Here is a 23,205-nt window from a genome sequence, read left to right on the forward strand (position 1 = left end):
TATAAGAATTTGTAATGATAAAGATGAATCACAGCAGTGATTTCATTTAATTCTCCTCAAGGAGATGGTGACTCTGTAAGGTTTGATCAGTGGTGTAAAGAATTTAGATTAGCACCAGGCCAATCAGTAGATCATTGGTTTCATGCAGCAACACTTGAGGTATTTTATGCTTTCATATGATTTCTTTTCAATGAAAGTGAGTTCCACATATGTGTTCTCCATCAAGTGAAGTTTTAGCACTAAGAAGATGAGAATGATTTGATAAGTTTTATGCACTTCATTAGAACGAGTTTCAATTGTTGTTTTAAAGTTGTGAAGTGTATTTGAAGCATTCATTTGGTAGAGGGTTATGAAGATCTGCTGCAAGTTATGAATTTTGAAAGTATTTAATGATGAATAAGTCTTAAGTTGAAGAATTTCGAGTTTCATCTCATCTAGTATGCAACCTGTTAGTGAAGTTCCTAGATCCATCTCTACTAGGAGGTATGTGCCATTGAATTTTAATGGTATTCATGGTTTTCCAAATATTATGCCTTATGATCTCAGAAAGTATTTACCTAAGTTTAGTGGAAACCATGAAATTTCAGCCAGTCATCATGTTCAGTTGTTTAGTGACTTGGTTGGTGATTTTGAAATTGCTCATGAAGACATTCAGATGAAATTGTTTGTTTAGACTTTAGAGCATGATGCTAGGGACTAGTTTTCGTTCTTACCAGCATGTTCAGTTTCATCCTGTGATGAATTAATGATAGCCTTCATGATGCAGTTCAGGGAAAGAGTAAGCACCTTTGATTATTTTGATAAGTTTTTGAAAATTCAAATCAGGAATGGTGAGTTAGTTCCTGAATTCAATATCAGATTTGCAAAGATTTTAAATGAAATTCCTGAAAGTTACAAGCCGGATGATCAAATGTGTTTAGTGGTTTATCTTGGTGCATTTGATAAAAAGATGAACTATCTGTTGAGAGATAAGGGACCTAGAACTTTGCATCAGGCATTCATGATAGCAATAAAGATTGAGAATAACATAAAATATGGCTTAACTCAGAGTCACTTCTCTAGAAATGTTTGCCAACAAGATGAGGTGCAAAGAACAAATCAATGTCATATAGAATGTTTAATTTCAGATCAGCAAATAAGCACTCCTATTTTTGTAAGTAGTTTTGTTGAAGATTCAGAAATAAAAACATGTGAACATGAAATCTCTTTGTTGAAAAAAGGAAATGATTCCATTCATGCTGAATTGAATGCACATGTTTATGGTATTACAACAGCAAATGATAGAATTGATTCATTTGATGAGTTATCCATGCAAGATATAAATCCAGTCATTCATTTTCCCATTGATGATTTGCATTATGTTGAAAACATAATGAATTAGGAAGAGGAAAGGTATTTATCTCAGTATGAGGATGAAGAACCTGAAAGTGATGCATCAAGTGACAAAGATGAAATTTCTGATCCGACATATTGTGAAGAAGCATCATGTGAAGACAATGGCGAGACTTGTTGCTCAAGTCAAGAAGAGGATTGTGATGGTCCATATGCATCTTCATGTGAATCAGATGCTGATTGGGAAGAAGAGAGCAATGACGGAAGTGAGTATTCTCTTGCTAGTAAAGGTACGAATACTATTTCTAAATTTGAAAGTGAGTTTCCATTTCAGAATTGTGTAAATCAGTTTGAGATTGAAAGTTATGAAGAAAATGTGTCTACACAATATGAAGACAAAGAGGTTATCCATAGAGACGTATTACCTAATTGTGTAGAAGAGTGTCTTGAGGATGAGTGCAGTGATGATCAGTACGTGATTGATCCTAAGATTAATGCATTAGCACCTATTGGTAAGATAAATGATGATTTTCTTGCAAGACATTTGAATCACCTATATGGAGACAATGAAAGCAACTTTGATTTGTATTCTACATGCTTCATTGACAGAGTGGATGTTGAGTGTTCATATGATTCTGATTTTTCTTCTTCATATGTTGAAAGTGTCCATGATAGTGATGTTAGAAATGGTTTTAAAGTTTTCACTAATCCATTATATGGTGAGGACTTTGATGTTGATCAGCACATTACTTGTCCTAATGTCTACAAAGGCGCTTTGCATGGAGTTATCAATCCTCTTCTTGAAGAACACATGGAAGTTTCAGATTTAGCAGAGAATAAGTTTACTGATGATACTTTGTCTTACTGCTATAAGACATCAGACTGTTCTTCTTCCACATATGACAGTGAATATGATTGTCATATTGCATCTGATTATGATAACAAGGTGTTTGATGAGACGATTATTGAAAATTTTCCTATACCTTTCAATGATTCTTATGATGAATATTTTAATGTGATGACTAATCCACATGTTGATTTCAAAGAACCATTTGAAGGTTGTGGATTAGTTTTAGATTTTGATGTTGATGACATGTGTGAGTACAAGTTAGAGTATTCATTTGAGTATCATCCAATTATGCAAAGGGATACACATTTTGAAGGTATGAGTGGTCTTTTTCCCCATGTTGAATATGAAGCCTTCATATTCGAAAATGATAGCATGTATGAGTCATTAAATGAAGAGACTTTTTAGTTTCAGTCTGATATGTTTAAGCATGCTGATCAGTATCTTCATAATGAGCTAACGATTGAAGATGAAATAAGTTTTTATATGCATTATGAAAGTAAGAGTGATAATTTTGTTTTGCCGAGTGATTTGTTATATGATGATAATCTAATTGGTGAGACTGATAGGAGCAGAATTTTTAGTTTACCTCATGAAAGTTCAGATCAAAATCATGTTTATGATAGAAGTAAACAGTTTTGTTGAAGTTCAGTGGCCCGGGGCCATCGTTTGTACATAATATTGGTAGTTGTAGTTGTTTCCCTGTTTTCAATAAAGCTATTCGAGAGAAGTTTTGAAGTTTTTGGGAGTGGTCTGCTTCCTTCAGAGATATGAATCCTTGCCATGCCCACAAGGGAAATGCATCCCCAGACAGAGCCACTATTGGGACTAAAAATTGCATGGTCAATTTTGAGAACCATTGAAAAAATCAAGCCTCATAAATGCCCTTTTGATGAGATTGTACCCAGTTGTCAGTCTGAGGCCTAAGAGGTATTTAATGCTTATAAAACCTTTCATTTAGTGAGTCTGTGTGTTCTATGAAGTTAAACTAACATTTTGAACCATTCTGCGAAGTCCCATTTTGAGCTAGTGTCAAAATTTGCAATTCTACCCTAGTGTCAAATAATGACCAGAGGCCCAGTTTGCATTTTAAATATCTTTTACCTAGGAATGTTTCATGACCTGCCACTTTGGGGATGTTTAGTGTCCATAATAGAGAATTTATTTTTTAGTTTTCAAGTCATTTCAAATCCATTTGAATAGGTTTTGCACCCCGCAAAGTTGGTCATTTACTGTTTTGTACATTTGTGTAGTTGTTCACAATTCTGGGAAGCCCTGTTCGACCAATCATATCTTTGACCCAGTTGACCCAATGAAAAAATTCTTTTTGCATTGTGTTCCAGGGGTCAGACACTTCATATGTTCAAATTTTGAGGTCATGATGAATCAATTTGATCAATTTATGTTTTTTAGCATTGTTTGCCTGCAGGGTAATTGAAGTATGGATGTTTGGCAATTAAAATCTTTTGATTGGGAAATCGTCATGGGCTGAGAATTTGCAGTACGGTCGAGCATGTAGGATTGAACACTCATGCTGATTTTTGTGGCTTGGTTACTTGATTGGATCAATTTTTACTGCTAGTTGGAGGGTCTCCAGACACAAATTCACAATTGATCAATAGGAGGGGAAAATCCTATAGATCTATCACCGCCTCTAGCTCAACATATCTCAACAATTATGTACACAAGTGGCACCAGTGGAGAACCAAAGGGTGTTGTTCTGATGCATGAGGCACTTGCCTTAACCATAGCAGGAGCTAAATATGTATTTGAACACTTTGATGAAAAGATGACAACTGAGGATGTATATTTGTCTTTCCTTCCATTGGCTCACATATTTGATCAAATTATTGAGGAATTCTTTTTTCATCGAGTGGCCTCTATGGGATATTGGCAAGGGGATCCTAAACTACTAGCAAAAGATTTACTGGAGTTGAAGCTGACTTGTTTTGCAAGTGTCCCAAAGGTGTTTGATCGCATCTATGCAGGAGCAACAAAAACCATTAAAGAGAGCTGCATAACAAGGAGAATGATTTTTAGTGCTCTCTATAACTACAAACTTAAATGGTTGAAACTAGGATGTAAGACATATGAAGCATCACCTTTTGCAGATGCAATTTTTTCTAGAAAGATTAAAGAAAGATTAGGAGGCCAGATTCATCTTCTATTGTTAGGAGCAACCCCCCTGGGTAATGCAGTGGAGGAATTTTTGAGGGTAACACTTTGTTGTCATGTCTTGCAAGGATATGGATTGACAAAAACTTGTGAATGGAGTTCTGTTTGTTTACCAGATGAATTTTCAATGTTAGGAACAGTTGGACCTATAAGTCCAAATATAGAACTACGTCTGGAATATGTCCCAGACATGGGTTATGATGCATTGGCAGCCATTCCCCGGGGAGAGATATGCTTTCGAGGAAAAAAATTATTCACAGTGTATTATAAGAGAGATGACCTCACTAAAGAAGCTTATAAAGATGGCTAGTTCCATACAAGGGATATTGGTGAAGTGCGGCCAAATGGAACATTGATAATCATTGACAGGAAGAAGAGCATGTTTAAACTCTCACAAGGAGAAGATATCGCAGCAAAACATCTTAAGAATGTTTATGCACTATGTTCCTATGTAGAAGAAATATGGATTTATGGTAGCAGCTTTGAATCATGACTTGTAGCTATAGTTGTACCAGAAACTATGGAGATTGAATCTTGGGCTAAAAAGAATGGTCTGAGGGGTGATTTCAATCAACTGTGCACGAAACCTAAACTGAAGTCCTTTTTACTCGAACAACTGACTAAAACTGCTAAAAAGAACAATCGTAAAGGATTTGAGTACATCAAGGCCATTCATATTGATCCTCAACCATTCCACGTGGAAAGAAATTTACTAACACCAACTGCCAAGAAAAAGGGAGGTCCACAAAATGAGCAAAGTTGCAGGAAGAACTATAAAAGGGTATTATCCCACATTATTCATGTCAGGACCCTTTTAGTTCTTTAAATACAAGAACACATATAGTAATAGATGTCTTAAAGGACAGGGCCTTTTGAAGGCTGCAAGTTGCCTATGTGGGCCCGTGATTTGACAGTTGGAAAGGATGTCCGCGTGTGACTAAAGGTAAAATTTTAACCAAACATGCATGCACGATGATGTGGCACCATTGAACCAGATGTTGCCACGTGGTGGATCGAGCAGCCCTCACTATTTCACCAAGCGAAAGTTGCAGGGAAGATAATATAGCGAGTTAGCAAAAAATTGACATGTGTCACTGACACAGTGCAAGGTGGACAAATTAGCACGTGACACGTGGCGATATGGTCAAACCAAGTTTGACCAGAGTGAAACATATGGGGGACTTTTCAAAGGTTTTAAAATTTCAATTTTAAAATTTTTTCTCAAAGATCACGTCAAGTAGATTTTTTAAAATAAATTTTCACTTATCATATAGTTTGAAGCTATATAAAAGTTAATTTTTTTGCAAAACTACATGGAAGTCATGAACAGGACTAAGATTTTCAAAAGGCCATATCTAGAGCAATTTTTATCAAAAATAAGCACTCCAATATACCGTCGGAATCGAGAAGAGCTGAATTTTTTGAATCTAAAGTCAGTTCTTGCATAGGTATTCGCTAGTTCATGGTATAGGTCAATTTGTAAAATTTAGGGCATTGGTAATAGAACAAACATATTTGATGATTGAGCATTAGAGTTTGTTAGAGGGAATATTTGCAAACCTTTGGAAGCTTGACTATGGAGAAAAATGATTTGAAAAGGTTATATGGGCTTCTTGAAGTCACTTTATAAACCTTTTACCGTGAACTCATCTTTAACATCAGAAATTAGTTACGATGGTGAATCAAATATCTTAGATATTTTTGCCTTGTAGAGCCATAATGAGGAGATTTTAATTTGCATTTGAAGAAAGAAGGTAGAGAGAGGCTTTTGGCCTTCTTGGGAAGGAATTCTGAGGGTACAGATGTCAAGTGCAGATTCAATCCGAAATTTATTTTCTCCTATATATCTCTCATTCTTTCTCATTTAGGGTGTTCCAGTTTTTGCATTGGAGACCATTCTTCAGCATTTCTTCTTGTATTGAACAACATGTTGAGTTTTATGCAAATAGTTCATGTATGTTAGGTGATTTATGAAGTATTCTATACATCTTTCATGTATTTGATTTCAAAGAAAGCAAATAAAGAGTGGCAATGTTTTCAAATTCAGTCTAAATCTTGTCTCCTATTTGTGGATCTGTAATCTTTTCTAGTTTATGATTAAAGACCATAGATTAGGTTGCATCTCATTTAGTGATGTATGTGATTGAAATACCTTGCTTATGGAACCAAGAGCCATATAAATTCTTGGTGTTTATCATAGGGTTTACTGATTTCATGATGGGATATTCTGAGTATGAGATTCATTTTGATGCAGATGTCAGTTCACAAAGTGAAGGATAGATCAAGGAACTTGATGTAGAGATATGTCTGAGATTTCTAGGAGATGTATGGTTATAATTCATTTAATTTTCCAATAGATAAGGCATTGATCATAGATAGGATCATTAAATTTTGTTGCTCATACTTGGGTCTTGTTGTCATCAATTTATTCAATCATCTTTACATTTTATCTTGAAGAGCTAAAATGGTCAAACCCTCACTCAACTTGTGCATTTCATAGATTTTCATTCAGCTATTATAGATCTCTATTATTGCATTAAGTCTTTAGGAGATATAAGGGGTTTCAATCTTCTTATTAGATTCAAGGATATGTTTTGCACTGGTACGGTATCAGTTGAATCTCAGGTCTGCCTGCCTAGGTTTTGCAGAGCCTGAAGAAGAAGAAGGGTCTAGCCTTATAGTTGGCCTGGTGTTTGAAGTGATATGTTGATAATGGGAGTTAGCTACCCTTAGATGCATCAGTTTCTCATTGGGATAATTGAAAACCTTCCAGCATTTTCAAACACCAACAGATACTACTGTCCTAAATAAAGGATCATTGGGGTGCATGATATTTGAGTAAGAAAGATGGAAAACTCATTATTGCAACTTTTTTCATACATGTCTCCTATTGTATTGAATCTCCTCCTTTCAAATTCTCAAGGTTTGTCTACCATTTAGATTCAATACAATCCCTAGTAGGAGTCACCATTTTTTTGGTGACTCATATGGGTAAAGCCATTCTAAAAATAGGACTGAAACATTCAATTCACACTAGAGATTATTTTTCTTTTAAAAAAGCTTATTTGCCATCATCTCCTTAGTAGAGTCTCCATTTTTTTGGTGTTTTGAAACATCATGGGTTTAAATTACCCCAATGAGAACAAGATATATCTAGCAATAGTTGCTTCCCATCTTCAACATACCCTTTCAAACATTGGGCCAACTATAAAGCTAGACACTTCTTCTACTTCAGGCTCTGTAAAATCTAGGTGGGTGGACCTTAGATTCACTTATATGGTGCCAGTGCTACAACATACACTTGAATCTAACAAAGAAGATAAAAACCATTAATCTTCAAACACTTATGCAAAGATCTTAGACATGGAATAGCTAATAATATGGCAAAAGAAATTGCTAAGCTAAGTGAGGGTATCACATTTCATTTCCTTCAACATTAAAAGGAAGCTTATTTGATTAATGATGTTGATTTCAACAAGACATGACACAAACAACATAAAACTTTGATCTTGTAGCTAACTAGTGCCTTATCTATTGGGTAATCCCACAAACCCATAACATACATTCTTGAAAATCATTCACATATCTCATATATCAAGATTTCTTGATCTATCTATTCACCTTATGAATTAGACATCTGCATCTTTCTGAATCTCATATTTGACCTATCCCTTCATGAGATCTGCAATTGTATGATGATAAATCAAGAATTTACATAACTTCTTGAGTCATAAGAAAATAAATAAACATATACAACCAATAGATTTCAAATGAGTTTCATACTCTTTGTTTACAAAACATAAAAGATCACAAACAACATGAATGGGGGACAAGATATTAGAATGAAGATTAACTTGTTGCTGCATTTTCATTCATTTGTTTGAAACAAATACAATAAGGTGCATGAAGTTGAATTTTAAAACTACCTAATAGATCATAACCATCTTTATTCTTATTTCTTTATGTTTATTGCAATTCTTTACAACAAATATTATCAGCAATTCAGAATTCATCATTCAAAAGTCCTTTCCATTGCTATAGTAACCTTATCAAATTCATCAAAGCTTTTACTTAATCCATTGAGCTAATAGCAATGATGAACCAATATACAACCTAACTAGATTGCATTCAATTGCACAAGCCTTTACTCATACAATATCAAGATAACCAAGTAATCAACAGGAGACAAAATTCATAAAGAATTGATATGGGGACAACTCATAATTTGTATTCATTTTAGTTGAAAATTGTATACATTTACAATAGACTCAGAATGACCTTAGGAAGAAACATAGAGATCATTCTATTATTCATGTATTCTCAGGAACTAATAGAGAAAATACATCACAAACTTGCTCCAATATTGGACCAAAAAAAAACTAAGTATATCACTTAGAAATAATAGAATTCAGACCCTTTCTCTAGCCCTGGAATCTCTCTTATATAGTGTGAGATGCAACAAAATTTAGGCTAAGAGAAATTGATAGGTGTCCTTCAAAAAGGTTTTACATACACCCATCACAAAAAGACAAAACTATGAATAACAGAAAGATTGGTACATCAAACATTCCTGTGTGGGCTCACTTCTATTATTCCCTTTGGAAAGACAAATATTATGATCAGATTCCTTTAGCGCTCTGATTCCTTGGGATAGGTGGCCATCAAATGTGACAATGATGAGTCATCTCCTACTACCTGAGGGTCCTCTTTGTCTTTATCATTGGTGGCAAAGGTAGCTTCTACTTTCATACCCTCTTCTTTATCATCATCCTCCACCTCATCACCTCCTTCTGTCTATTTTGTAGACATAAGATCTTGCTTCCACTTATTATAGGTAGTGTCCTCTAGCTAGTCAAAATTTAAAACTTCTCTCTGTATAGTTATTAAAAAATTTCCAATTGCTTCTATATCAACAAAATCTTTTTTGATGGAGCTATAGAATATCTACACTTTTACCAACTCCTCATTTGTCATTGCTCATAAAAAATGTTCGGTTTCATTTATAACTTTATTTATCCTTTCACAAAAACTCTCATCCAAATCCCTTTTCCATTCATCCTTTTCTTTTACTTTATCAACAGTCTTTAATGCACAAGGGAATAAATCAAACTTTTCTACAATATACTTGGAAAAACAAATAGTTAGTATTTTTTGAAAAGAATTTTGCTTATCATCAAATCCTTGCAATTTATTCAATAAGTCAAAGATTTTTTCTATTTGATGATAGGGCAGCTGGATGACAAATATACACATAGTAGTGATATATTCATTTCTTTCTATCTATTTCTGCACAAGGGATCTAAATACAACTTCATCTCTCTTCAGTTCATCCCTGATGGATGCAATCTTTGCCAATAAATCAAAACATGATGACCACTCAATTCTATCTACTAAATACATTATACCCTGCCTTATTTTCTCCTCAAACTGTTTATTTAGTTCTACATGCAATGCATACAACTTATTCTTTTCTTCTTCAAAATCTTCTGCAGTGTAGAACTATGGCGTTTCAAGGGTATTTGGTACCTCAATAATTGGAGTGGACTTGAAAGGTTCAATAGGTGGCCTAGGAGGGTATACAATCCTGGGCCTACTAGATTCTCCTACTTTTCTTTTCTAAAGAAGCTTCTCCATTTGAGATACTTTGTTTTCCAATGACTATATCTACATACCGCTATCCTCATATGCTTTCAAAACTTCTTCAAACCTAGCATTGAGTTGGGAAAATCTATCTTCTTCCTGGCTAGATACAACACTACCAAATTTTAACATTTCTGAGGCCATACCTATTATTTTCTTATTGCCTACCTCACCAGCCCTAAAAATCGTCAATGAACCAGTATGCTTTGTAGTGGATATTTCCTACATTCTAGTCTTGTCTCTTTCTTCAATTGACCAAATAACAAGGTCTTGCTGATCATCACTAAATTTGACTCCTCTATGAGCCTATAATACCTCTTCTTTAGTTTTAAATTAGACATCCTTTTTCTTCCTAACTAAATCAAAAACCATGGCATTCATTATATCCCATTCTAGAAAAATAAGGACTCCTGACTGTTTAATTATTTGCCTACTAGCCTTAGGGGTAAATTGAGCAAAATCTTTCAAAAATTTAGACTTTACCTCCTTCTTAATAGTAGAATCTAATTTATCAGGTTGTTCTACCTTTATTTTTTCACAAGTCTTCTCAAAATTTCCTATATTTAGCCTCCATAAGAATTGTGCAAATGCTCTAGACTTCACAAAATTTTCATCATTAATAAACCTCTCAGAGGCTTGGGCAACTATAGGGTCAATTTCCTTACCTTGGTAATCAACAATAGTTAAATACAAGGAAGGTGTAGGTGGTTCTTGAGGCTCTCCAATCTCCAAATCTATGGAGGTAACAATCACATCTCCCTCTCCACTAATTTTTTTAAGTTGTTCTCTCAGAGATGTTTTATCATCAATTCTGATTGGAGACTGGCTTGGAGAATATTGTTCCACTTGGGAAGAAGACCCTTGCTTTAAATTTTATCTTTTTGGAGCACTAGCTATAGGTGGGCTTCCTAGCCTTGGTCTCTATTGAGGGGGAGCCTATTGTACATTCTGGACCATTACATATCCTGCCCTTTTCTGCAAAGTGTACTGACCAGGAGACACCACATTTCTACTGTTTATTCTCTTCTGCACCTCAGCAACCTTGTCTAGATAAGCCTTGACATATGCATCCTTCTTCTCATTCATGGCTTGTATTATCACATCAAAATTATTCATTAATGCCTACATCTTGGCACTCCAATATTTCTTTTCTCTCAATGGATCATAATGGAGGTCAAAAGCATTAAAAAATTCTAAGGTTTTGCTATATACTATCCGTTTCTCCTTTCTTAATTCCTATTCTTGCAGAGTAAAAATATTTCTAATCACATCCTTTGGATAGTATACTTGTTGCACCATGCGGGAAGCTTTTATTCTCTCTTAAGAGATCATAGAATCCTTCAGGGTCAGTAAACCTGACATGAGACTCTGCCATTTTATATCTATCTAAGAACAAATTCAAATGCTTCCAGCCTTTTCTTACAAAAAAAAATTCATGTGCCATAGTAACAATTGGAAAACATGTGCCATTCTTAGGCAATTCCCTCTCATTTATAGTGCCTATTTTCCATAACAACTCAGCTATTCCTATCTTCAAAGGCACATGGTAGCACATGAGGCTTTCCCAGGAAGCCATATACTCTTATCACTATTGAAACATTATAGGGAATGATATCCCCCCAATTATGACTAACCAGTAGCCTTTTTGCATGGTCCTTGGGTCTGACCAATTCTAACAATTCTTGTGGAATTCTAGGGCTATCTCCTCTCAAAAAAAATCTAAGCTTTGATGCAAAATATCTATCAAACCTCACATAACTGGCATTTATGGCTTCTGGGGTCATATCCACACTCCACAACTATACTAGATTCCTCTCTCCATCCTTGTTTGTTTCTAGCTCCATACCCTTGGAGAAGAAGGTGAATCCCTTGTACAAGCATACATGCATAAACAATGAATACCAATAGAATGGTTTGTTCACTTTTCCCCTTGCTATTCCCACCAAACCATTGTGAATCTCCTTTTCAAGGAAAGTAGCAAAATCTAGAATAGTAATCATTCCAAATTGAAGAGTTTGAGCCATTATGAGAACAATTGAGCCTAGGATCTTCTCAACTTCATCCATCCCAAAAATTTTGCAAAGAGAAGTATTTAATGCCTAAGCCCTAGGGTTAAAATGTCTTTTCAATAATGGCTCAAGTGTGTTAGTAGTAATCACAGACAAGGTTCCAACTTTAGTAGCATGCTCCTGCAATGGCCCTATCCTCAAGTATATTCTTTGTGCATGATATCTCACTTTTAAATCATCCATATCAATGATTTCATGTACAACATGGTTAGGGTTAAGGTTGAAAACTTCACTAAACAGCTCAGGGAAAATCCTAAAAAGATTGACTCCAGAATGATTTTTTACCCATCCCATAATAGGATCATATTTCTTTGCCAAGTCAGTCAATAGATCACTATCAAAGAAGACTGAAGGAACTATTAATTTTCCAATGTCGAATTCCTAGACATTGCTCATGGGGGTATCTAAATTCTATTTTGACAACCATTTCTTGAACAATTGCAAACCCCCGATAAAGACTTGGGCATCTCTTACCTAGTTTTCCCTATCATAGAAACCCTCAGCCACAACTACCCTAGGGTTCTTTGGAATGAGTTACCTCCCTTTAGTCATTTCATTTACTAATAAGGGAAATTGTTCTAGGAAATCATCATGCACAACCCTTTTCAAATAATCAGTTTTCCCAGAAAATTCCTTTCGTGGAGGCATTTTAAAATTTCACTCTTATAATAGCAAATTCTTGATTTTTACAGGTTACAGATTACTTATCCACTAAATTTTCCCTTCTTTCTTTGTAATTTTCTCTGCAAATTTGCTAAAACCCTTGAGAAATTCAATGCCCTTGCTCTGGAAATCCTTTTTGCTCTAAGAAAATTTGTAATTGTATGCTTCAATAATGGCAAATTTTCATATTATACTAGTGCATTGAGGTGACACGAAGGAAACTTTGAGTCATATTAATTCTTGCAACCATTAGCTTCATGTTATATTTCAAATTTGAATCTGACCTATTGATCTCTCAAAGATCGAATGGCTTTATTTCAAAAGTAAAATGCCTTTTAAAAATTCAAGCCCCTTCCCATGTGTCAAAAGGGCGCATGCCCACATTACTTAAAACTCTTGCAACTTCTTATTGCGGGCATGCACAATCCATCAATCTTTCCCAGATCAATGGTGGGTCAAAATCCTTTTCCCTAATGGCCCACTTGGCTGACTTAACCAATCAAATATCATCTTTTTACAACATGCTCTGACAAATTTGATTGTGGCATTTAAACTTTCAGCACCCATGACATCATTGCTTTCAACTTGGCATACCTATCACATTCCACCAATAAGTGCACTTTACTCCATCTGACCTTTCTAGCATGGCATGACTTAGCATTCCCTTTAAGTCTTGGTCCCACTATGCCCACTTTCCCGCATTATTTAAATGTCGAGAAAGTCCATAATGCGAGATTGCACTAACCCTCGATCTTTAAAAGATCTACGACTAATGAGGCTTCACTTCCATTTGGCAGACAAACTTCTTTAGTGGCATATGTAGTAGTATAGGCCAGCAATCATTTTACAGTTGTAATATCCCAAAATTGGCTCATTGTCATGATACCAATTCTGGTCTATTTCTAATCAATCCTAAGACCTATTCTAATAGGCAATTCTCATTTTGCTACTCACTACTTGACTTAATTGTCAGATGCAGAAAACTCAAATCTGCATTCATCATACTCTTTATTTAATTCCTATAGTACGTACTCATATTAGTCGCATTAAACCTATTTGATTTAATTATAATTTAATTATTAAGTATTTATACTTTAATTAAATTAAATCATATCCTAAGGCTAATGTACTATGGAATTAAATTTATTTAATTTAATAAATGTGCCTATTTTAATTAATTAAATAAAAATATTTAATTAAATGGAGAAAGCTATTTCTAATTAATTAAATGAATTTATTTAATTAAATGGGAAGTCATTCCTAATTAATTAAATAAAGTTATTTAATTAAATGAGAAAAGCATCTTTAATTAATTAAAATAATATTATTTAATTAAATGAAAAAGGTGTTACTGTAGTTTTTTATTTTTCCTTTTTTGCTAGGTTTTTTCTACACTTTTTAATAATCTCGCTTAGGTTAATAAAGTATGTCTTATTAGGTGAATGGTTGTGAGGTGTCACCTTCCTACATGTGAGCATCCATTAGCTATCTTGGGAAGATACTTTGCTATCTTTAGTCCGATAGATGGTTGCTCCTCATTGGTTGGTGTTGACACCTCCTCCCTCTTCCTAGCCTATATAAGCATGCTACCTGGCTTGTATTTGTATCTCTTGTTTTTGCATCCTCTTAATGCTATTTTGCTTCCAGCATTTGCATTACTCTCTTGGAGACTAACTCTATGATGCTATTTTGATTTTGTATCATTTGCATTCATAGTTTAGATATTTACTCTTTGCACTAGTTTTCTGGGTTATTAATCTTTTCAGATTCTAACATGGTATCAGAGCTTTTCTATGTGCAAGAGTAGAATTTAGTTTCCTTATTTGAGAGATTCGGGGGGGGGGAAAATAAACTTTATTGTAGTTTTTTGAAAAACGAAGTATGCTCTTCTCTTGCATCTTTGGATGATCCTGAGAATCAGAAAAGTTTTGACAAAAACAGTTTTTCTCTGGGGTTTCAATCTCAAATTTGACAACCAACTTGCATATTTGGAGTTTTCAATCAGTTTTGTAGGTTCCAGCATGCCATTGATGGACTTAAGAAGCTGATCCAGCATTTGCATGTCATATTTTGGTTGCTGGGGTCGTTTTCTAATTTTTGGAGCTGTTTTTTACTGTTAAAAGTGTCTAATTTACACTACAGCAACATCTTCTATTCATCAGCAAGAAAAATGCTTTTTGGGTTTTGTTCGCAGCCTCGAAAAACCATCTGGGTATCTTTTAGATTTTGCACGCAAGTTGTATATTTTTCAGAATCGAGCATGCAAAGCTACAGCCATACCCCTCTCCGTTGGCAGCTGCAGATCTAAATGCAGTTTTCAAGTGTCTCGTTCTTGCTCATACGGACTCCGATTTTGATGATTCTTGTTATGAACTTGGCTATTGTTTTGTGCTCTATCCACTAATGGAGTTAGTTTTTGATTTTCATGCATGAATTCTTCAGAAATTGCAGATTCTCAACCGTGACTGTGCACAGTTCTCATTTTGGAAACTTTGGAGGATCATAACTTTCTCATACGACCTTGTATCGAGGCGATTCTTTTTTTGAAAGTGCATGATTTTTCGAGTAGATCACAGTGGTGCTATTTGTTTCCTTGATTATTGTGCCCAAGTTTCACTTTTAGCATATGCTCTTCATGAGGGTTTGTAATGCATTGAAATCAAGACCACTAAACATCTCTTTCTAGTGGTAATTGTAAATTCACTAAAATAAAGTGCCAAATCATATTTCTTTGGGGGGGGTTATTTGATTGAGTAAAAAGGGGGGGGCATTGTCGTGGCTAGATTCTCTTCCTTTTAGCATTTCTTTGCATTCCTTCATCATGGATCAAACAAATATGCCCATCCTAACTCCATACAATTACTTTGAGTGGAAATCACGCATGATAATTCACTTAAGGAAAGCTGGATTAAATAGGATAACTATGGGACTTGAAACTGAACCTGCTAAAGATGAAGACAAGCCTAAGTGGTTTAACAAATGTGATGAGGCATATGGAACATTGTGTTTGTCTGTTTCTCCTGACTTGCTATTTCACATTGAGTCTTTGGATACACCAAATGAAGTATGGACAAAGCTAGAAACATTATTTGGCACACAAGATTCAATGAGGGGTCATATGTTGGAAAATGAATTAATTAGTTTGAGTCCAGGCAATTTCAACACAATCCAAGATTTCTTCACCAAATTGAAATCACTAAGGCTGCAGTTAAAACAATGTGGAATTGAAAAGAAAGATGAACAACTGATTCTCAGTATTCTCTCTAAGCTAAGTTCAGAATATTCTGTGTTTGTCTCTACCTTCTATGCTACTAAGGGTGCACTTGGTACTCAATTCACCATGCCATCTCTAGATGATTTTGCTGTCAATCTTACTCGAGAACAGGACAAGCTAATCCAGATGGGCACTCTTAAGTCCTCTAAGTCACATGCCTTAGCAACCAACCAAGGCACAAAAGAACAAAAAGGACAAAGTAGTAACAACAATAGTAAGGATGAGAAACAAAATAATAGTGAGGAAAAGAAGGATCAGATACCAATTGCTTCAAAAGCAACTATTGATACCTCATCCTCCAAGGGTGATAAGCCTAAGAAAGAAAAGGTTAAATGTGCCTATTGTAAAAGACCCGGTCATGATGAACATAAATGTTTGAAGAAACAAATTGATCACTTGACATACATTCTTGAGAAGAATAATATTAGTGTTCCTGAGTCTATCAAACAAAGTTCTAATGAAGAGTCTAACAAGGCAAAAGAAAACAACAAAGGGAAAGGAAAGGGCAAAGCTCTTGTTGCAGTTGCTTCCTCACCATCCACTTGGGTTCTTGATTCGGGTGCTTCACACCACATGGCTTCATCTAAGGAAGAACTTGCATCCTTAGAGCCATGTACTATGCCTTCTATTTTGATGGGTGATGACACTCCTATTGAGGTGTGTGGGAGAGGGTCTGTTGATGTGGGGGATGGCACATTCCATGATGTTCTTTATGTACCCTCATTATCAACTAATCTCCTATCAATATACCAAATCACTCACACAGGTTTAGGCAAGCGGGTTGAGTTCACTCCTGATTCAATGGAGATACGTGAGTTGCATAGTGATTCTGTAGTTGCAGTTGGGAGAGCAGATCATCAGTCACGGCTCTATCTGTTTTCTCACTTTGTTCCTAATCCTCCTTCATCTGTTTTGCTCACTCACTCTAATGATGTGAGTAAATTATGGCATGAGCGGTTTGGCCATCTTAACTTCCGCTATTTGCATCAGCTCAACCAGCAGAGCATGGTCACAGGGTTGCCTTCGATTCAATTCTCAGGAGGTGTTTGCCAAGGTTGCATTCTTGGTAAGCATCCTAAGGAAAAGTTTGACAAAAGTAAGGCACAGAGAGCTTCACAGATACTAGAGTTAGTTCACAGTGATTTGGCTGGTCCATTTCAACATCCTTCTTTCAGCAGGGCCCGATATGTCCTCACATTCATTGATGACCTTTCTTGATATACATGGGTGTACTTTCTCAAACAGAAGTCAGAGGTATTTGACCATTTTCAAGACTTCAAAAATTTTGTAGAAAAGCAATCTGGGAAAGCCATCAAGATTTTGCGCACAGACAATGGTGGTGAGTATGTCAACCATCGATTTGAAAGATTTTGCACTTCAGAGGGGATTGATTTACAACATTCAGTTCCATACAATCCTCAGCAAAATGGTGTTGCAGAACGGAAGAATAGATCCTTGAAGGAAATGGCAAACTGTATGATTCACTCTAGATCTCTTGCACCACAGTATTGGGCAGAAGCCATTAATTGTGCTTGTTATATCCAGAACTGTGTTCCTCACCGAGCCTTGAAGGGAGTTACTCCTTTTGAAACTTGGAGCGGTCGAAAACCATCAGTTAAGCACTTTCGAGTTTTTGGCTCCCCTACATGGGCCCACATTCCTACAGAGAAACGTAAGGCCTTGGATCCGTAAAGAAGACCTTGCATATTTGTAGGTTATCCTGATGGTGTGAAGGGTTATCGGTTGCTCCACCCTACTACACATGAGTTATTCATTGAGAGGAGTGTTCAGTTTGAGGAGGGATCTTCAAGCTCACTTTCTATCACTTCTCCAACTTCTACCTTGACATTAGAGTCACTTGGAATACATGACAGATCTTCTGATGAGTCAGATTCACCTGAACAGTCTTCTAGCTCTACTTCTGATGCAGAAAGTGATTCAGAGAACTCACCTCCTTCCTCTCCTAGTCATCATTCAGAGGTTAATGATTCCCCTCCAGATTCTCCATCTTCTTGCCCACTTTGGGCTAGACAGACCTTGCAGTCTGCAGGTGATTGGGTTGGGGATCCATCAGACACCAGGCGAACTCGTTCACAATTCCAGGATGCTCCACATGTCTTCATTGCTACTGCCTTAGATCCACAGTCCTTTCATGAGGCTTCTGGTATTTCTGAGTGGGATACAGCTATGTAGGAAGAGTATAGTTCCTTGATGAGGAACCACACTTGGGATCTTGTCCCTCTTCCTAAAGGAAGAAAACTTGTTCGATGTAAGTGGATCTATCGAACAAAATTTGTAGCAGATGGGTCAGTTGACAAACACAAGGCTCGCTTGGTTGCCAAAGGATTCTCCCAGGTTCCGGGGATTGACTACTCTGAGACTTTTGCGCCAGTTGCCCGAATGAATTCCATTCGAATTGTTCTTGCCATTGCTGCAGCTAATCGTTGGGAAGTACATCAGATGGATGTGAAGAGTGCTTTTCTTCATGGTGACCTTCATGAGGAGATCTACATGGAGCAGCCACAGGGCTTCCTTCAGGATTCTTCACTTGTGTGTCATCTTCGAAAGTCTCTCTATGGCCTCAAACAGGCTCCTCGGGCCTGGTATGCCAAGATGGACTCCTTCCCTCTATCAGTTGGGTTCACTCGGTGCCATTCTGATCCTAATGTGTACATTTTGCAACAGGGTGATTCACTTCTATTTTTGGTTTTGTATGTTGATGACTTGCTGATCACAGGAAGTTCTTCACCCACCATTAAGGCTGTCAAAGTGGCTCTTCAGGACAGTTTTTTGATGACTGACTTGGGCTTGTTGCATTACTTTCTCGGGATTGAGATCCTTCAGTCTCCTTCTGGGATCACCATCACACAATCCAATTATGCTCTAGATTTACTCTCGAGGTTTCATATGGCTGACTGTAAGCCTGCTCCGACTCCCTTCCTTTCTGGAGTCAAACTTGAGGCTCAATGTTCTTCTCCACTTTTTGATGGCACTTTGTACCGCCAACTTGTTGGGAGTCTCATTTATCTGACTCATACGAGACCTGACATCTCCTATGCTATAGGCATGGTCTCTCGATTCATGCAGGAGCCCCATGAGTTACACTGGAAAGCAGCCAAGCGGATCCTTCACTACATTCAGGGTTCTCATAGTTGTGGGATTCACTATGCAGCAGGTATTGAGCTTGATTTGGTGGGCTACACAAATTCAGATTGGGCAGGTGATTCTGAGGATTGCAAGTCTACTTCAGGGTATAGCTTCTCACTTGGGTCAGGTCCTGTTTGTTGGTCGAGTAAAAAGCAGTCTGCTATTGCTTTGTCTTCTACTGAGGCTGAGTATCGGGGGGCTGTAAATGCTGCCACTGAGGCCATTTGGATTCAACATCTTCTCACTGAGTTTGGTATCCAGATCAGACGGCCATCAGTCATATTTTGTGACAACCAGAGTGCCATTCAGATCTCACGGAATCCAATTCATCATCAACGGACCAAACACATAGAGGTCCACATGCACTACATCCGGGAGCTCATCCATGGTCATGTCATTGACCTTTGCTATTGTCCAACTTCTGAGCAAGTTGCTGATATCTTCACCAAACCCTTCACTAAGAGCAAGTTCCTTCATTTGCGAGCTTTACTGGGGGTGCGGGATGCTTCATCTTTTGAGGGGGCCTCTTCCTCTCACTCGGAGTCCTGACTTTTTTGTGGGGGGGTTTCTTTTCTCTCTCTCTTTTGAGAAATCTTATGTACATGGGTACCTCATCAGGCTTGACTTGCCGGGACCCATTTCTACATCCACCTAAGCTTCGCTTATGGGGGGGTGTTAGTGTAGTTTTTTATTTTTCCTTTTTTGCTAGGTTTTTCCTACACTTTTTAATAATCTCGCTTAGGTTAATAAAGCATGTCTTATTAGGTGAATGGTTGTGAGGTGTCACCTTCCTACATGTGAGCATCCATTAGCTATCTTGGGAAGATACTTTGCTATCTTTAGTCCAATAGATGGTTGCTCCTCATTGGTTGGTGTTGACACCTCCTCCCTCTTCCTAGCCTATATAAGCATGCTACCTGGCTTGTATTTGTATCTCTTGTTTTTGCATCCTCTTAATGCTATTTTGCTTCCAGCATTTGCATTACTCTCTTGGAGACTAACTCTATGATGCTATTTTGATTTTGTATCATTTGCATTCATAGTTTAGATATTTACTCTTTGCACTAGTTTTCTGGGTTATTAATCTTTTCAGATTCTAACAAAAGGTAATTATGAGAGCATATCTCATATTATTAAATTAAATATCTCAACAAAATCTCTCTTCAGTTCAAAAAGGGAAATTCCCATTTCACTGTGAATAAAAAAAGGAATTAAATCAATTAACTCCTTACTTTTCTCAAATTAAATCAATTAACTCCCTTTAATTTGGGAATCTTCCTTTATGACTGAACTTCATCTTCAATCCTGACCATTGATTGAAATTGATCTCAACCATTGATGGATTCGAGGAAAATCTATTTAAGAGACCCTCCTCTCTTCATTTTAGAGAGGATGAATTTGGAGAATTTGCATCGAATCACTATTAAAATTCATGCTCACATTTACTTACATTTCTTGCATACATTCTCATTCTTAGTTTAATCTCATTTTAGTTTAATCATGCATATGCTTAATCTAGTTTGCTTTATTTGTTCTTAGATTACATTGCATCTTTCATTCTAGATTAATTTGCATACTCATTCTTAGCTTAATTTCATTGTCAAATCCTTCATTCTTAGAGGGTCTGGTTTCCTGCACCTTGATTCTGAGGATATTAACAGGAAAAATCTCTTTAGATAGAAGGCAACAGGTCGCTTTGCAGGTCGATTTTCGGATGAACAATCCAATGTTCATTTCGAAATAAATCTACATGCAATGATCATGTTGAAGTGTGTGTGTTAGCATAGGCTGCATTTTCACATATACATTTCTGGCGCCCACCGTGGGGCTTAGAAATCAATTTTCTGGCCTCATTCTTTTTGTTTTGCATTTTAGCTTTTTATTTATATCTTGTTTTGCAGGTTTGTCTTGTTGTAGGTTTGAAGACACTTCAAGAAGGCATCCAAAAATGAGGAGAAAATGAACATTTGAGAAACCTCTTCCTCTTCTTCTCTTAATCTTCTTCTTCTTCTTTTTCTTCCTTCTCATGTTCTAAAGTTTTTATTTTTTTAAAAGAAAAAAAAGTCTTGGGGTTCTTGAAAGATTTGATCATTTCCTTCAAACGGTTCGTTATTTCAATCTTAAATTTTTATTTCATATTTGGCATGAAATCTTCAGTTTATAGTAAAAATTTTGGATTTATTTGATCGAAAGTGAATTTTTAATAATTTTTTTATGTATTTTCATAAAAAAAATATTTCACAACTCAAATCATTGAATTTAAATCTAAAAATTTTATTTTCGATTTTCGAAATTCTGTGAAGTTTACAGTAAAAATTTTGGATTTTTTGGAGTAAAATAAAGATTTTTTATAATTTTTTTAATGTATTTTCATAAAAAAATTAATTCTTGACATAAATCAAAGAATTTCGATCCAAAAATTTTATTTAATGTTTTGGAGGCTTTCTGTAATTTATAGTAAAAATTTCAGATTTTTTGGATCATAATTCTATTTTTAATAATTGTTTTATGTGTTTTCATAAAAAAAAATTATTAACTCATGATGCAAATCTTGAAATTTTAATCAATAATTTTTATTGCAGGTTTTTTTTTTTGGAAAACAGTAAAGAAGAAAGAAAGTTCATCCAAATATGACAAAAGAAAGCAAAAATAAAAATAAAAATGCATCTCGCTTTTGCTAGCTTCGAAAACAGCACAAGAATTGTTAAAAATCGGGTAAAATCTACTAAGCGCATTGCGAGGATCACCAGGTAACCTTCCTCAGTTGATAACATTTCATTTGGAGCTAAAACGAACATCTCTTGTGTCAAGCTTGTGTGTATTTCCTTTCATGTTCTCATTTTACAACACATGCATAATTTGATACTAGGTTGTGATCTCTATTAGTTTCATCTAGCAAGCTTGGTTATTAGTGATAGATCTAATTAGCTATCTTGGGTTATTGGACTCGCTAATCTGCTGGCCCCTCATTCCACCCTGTGGTTGCAAGATCAGCACCACGTTAAAGGGGAGGGGTCTACAGGAAAGAAGCATTAAATGCTCCACAAGCCAACCCTTTTGTGCTTTCTAGAACTCACTAGTTTCTAAGTTGTGGACTCATTTTGGCTTGTGTGAGGGGTTAAATGTTCCACATCTTTGGACTCACCTTACATTAGTTAAAGCGTTAAGTGTACCACCTTGTGCTTTTTTATTTCTTTTGGATAGATTTGCTTTCGGAAATTAACATCTGTACACACATAGTAATTAAGCCCCCATGAACACTATTTATGGATCTTGAGGGAGTGGGTTCCTAGTGAAACTCCTCTCTAAGATGGATTCCTTGTAGGTGGGGAGGATACTTTGAGCATCTCGCAGATAGATGAATCTTCAACTTGTTGATTAAGGCATCCTTTCTCCAGAGAGGTTGATAGATCACTGGGAGATGATATCATAGATCTTTAAGAGATAATCTTAGTTTAGCATGTCGGATTAATCTGTCTACTTTGATTGGGCTAAAGGTGAAAAGGTGTCAAAACCTTGAATCTAGAAGCTAAGTCCCTTTGTGGTATACTATTGTGAGTCAGGCACCTTTAGAGAAGGTTAACCGTAGTAGACAATCCCTCTACAGGGAAAACTGCATTGACAGAACCTCAAGCAGTAATAGCCATTTTCACCATGGTAGTGACAACTACTATATAAATGTCCTTGTGGAAGAAATCTCCATAGGTGTGGCTCATTATGGGTTGTCAGATCTCCCTAGCAGCTCTTGAAGATTAAGTTCTCAGACTATGTCAAAACCTCGGTGCGCTAGGATTGGAGGTCACCCCTGTGAGTCATAAAAGTTGCAAAGTCAAACCATTACTAAAAACCTTAGAGAGGCCAACTTTTCACTTTCTAGGAATGTGTGCAATGATTGCAAAACTCTTTGAAAACATACACAAATAGCTGTCCTAGGGATTAGCACAAAACTAAGTCACTTGATTGTTCATGCGCAAGGTTGCTTTTGCCCTTGCTCATTGTTCTCAGACGTGCTTGAAATCACCTGCTTGCTATTCTACGTGCCTGTTTATCTACCTGGT

The 23,205-nt window shown here is 36.2% G+C and overlaps 1 pseudogene; it reads left to right on the plus strand.

Moving 5' to 3' along the window:
* The first annotated feature begins 1,589 nt into the window (after positions 1-1,589).
* On the plus strand, positions 1,590-5,180 carry LOC149559820 (long chain acyl-CoA synthetase 4 pseudogene; annotated as a pseudogene).
* Positions 5,181-23,205: the final 18,025 nt, after the last annotated feature.

Source organism: Cupressus sempervirens, chromosome 4 (genome assembly GCF_028749045.1).
Source record: "Cupressus sempervirens isolate cs-2001-9-10 chromosome 4, ASM2874904v1, whole genome shotgun sequence".
NCBI lineage: Eukaryota > Viridiplantae > Streptophyta > Pinopsida > Cupressales > Cupressaceae > Cupressus > Cupressus sempervirens.